The sequence below is a fragment of the Phocoena phocoena genome, chromosome 3 (genome assembly GCF_963924675.1).
Source record: "Phocoena phocoena chromosome 3, mPhoPho1.1, whole genome shotgun sequence".
Taxonomy (NCBI): Eukaryota; Metazoa; Chordata; class Mammalia; order Artiodactyla; family Phocoenidae; genus Phocoena; species Phocoena phocoena.
Window position 1 is genome coordinate 44340516 of NC_089221.1, and position 1639 is coordinate 44342154.

Consider the following 1639-nt stretch of genomic DNA (forward strand, 5'->3'; position numbering starts at 1 on the left):
CCTTGCTCTTGAATTGCCACCCACCCACCCATCCATTCACCCATCCATCTTGCCAACCACTGTTCGTCTTGAGCTTCCCAAACTATTCCTACATGCTAGTGCTCTGCTTAAGAACCTTCAATGACTACCTACCGCTTACCTCAAGATTTCCTAATGGTCTGATCTTACTCTGCCTAAAAATTTTATTTCCTACTATTCCTAATGCAAATTTTTGCTCTACTCAGATTGTTACACTCTTGTTCTCTGAACCCACAGTATTCATTCCCACCTCTGCAGTTTTGCTCACGCCAATGGTTCTCAAACGTTTTGGTCTCATACTCTGGTCTGAGAAGCATCTGAGAGCCAATGGCATAGAATCTTCCAGTTGATATATTCAAAACTGCCATAACGAACTGTGTACTAATACACAGCTCTCTGGGGCATCATTCCTAAATATTTGTATGTTTATTATAATCATTTTCCACTAGATGGCAGTAAAGTGGCTGGAGGCAGAGGTGAATTTTGCTAATTCAGACTAGCAGAGACAATTTTTTTCTTCTCCTTTTTAGGCAGTATGTTATTTTCTTTTACTTTTACTTTTTTTTTTCAGGGGAGAGCATGAACACAGTCCCCCACTACCGCAAATTATGCAGTCGAGTTTTCCACATTTGGGGAAATCGCAGGAGTCAACATATCCGGAGTACAATGGATAAGCCTTGCCCTGGGAAAACCACCTTTAAGATCATGGTATCTCCCCTGCCAGGTAAGTATTTCATGCAGTATTTTATAAATTTATTTATTTATTTATTTTTGTCTGCGTTGGGTCTTCGTTGCTGTGCGCGGGCTTTCTCTAGTTGCGGGGAGTGGGGTCTACTCTTGTTGCAGTGCACGGGCTTCTCATTGTGGTGGCTTCTCTTGTTGCGGAGCACGGGCTCTAGGCGCGCAGGCTCATAGTTGTGGCTCGCGGGCTCTAGATCGCAAGCTCAGTAGTTTTGGCACACGGACTTAGTTGTTCCGCAGCACGTGGGATCTTCCCGGACCAGGGCTCGAACCCGTGTCCCCTGAATTTGGCAGGCAGATTCTTAACCACTGCACCACCAGGGAAGTCCCTCATGCAGTATTTTAGACCCTAAAGCACAAAATAACTTTGAAATAAGTTGCGTCTAATTTTATCAATAGGCAATATACTACTGTAATTCATAGAATTGACATTAACTTCAATATCCAAAGTTAATGAAATGCCTTGTCACAAACTTTCCTTCTCAAAATTTTACATCACAGTATGTGGCTCTAACACTCAATTCTCAAACATTTTTGTCTTCAGACCCCATTATACCTTTAAAAATTACGAGAATCCCCAAGGAGCTTTTGTTTATGTGGGTTATATCTATTGATATTTACTGTATCATATTAAAACTGATAAATTTAAAAATATTTACTTATTAACTCATTAAAAATAACAATTTAAAAATCTATTACATGTTAATATAGGTAACTTAACTTTATGAAAAATAGCTAACCCCCCCAAATAGTGAAAAGAATGGCATTTTAATATTTTTGCAAATCTATTTTATTTCTGGCTTAATAAGAGACAGCCAGATTCTCATATCTGCTTCTGCATTCAATCTGTCTTACCACATATCATGTAACCCCTAGAAAA

General features: G+C 39.5%; 1 non-coding gene across 1 annotated transcript; it reads right to left on the minus strand.

Annotated features, from left to right (window-relative positions):
- Positions 1 to 586: 586 nt before the first annotated feature.
- On the minus strand, positions 587 to 750 carry LOC136121770 (U1 spliceosomal RNA). The gene has a single exon (XR_010655781.1). It is a non-coding gene; the product is annotated as a U1 spliceosomal RNA (small nuclear RNA).
- Between the last annotated feature and the right edge of the window lie 889 nt (positions 751 to 1639).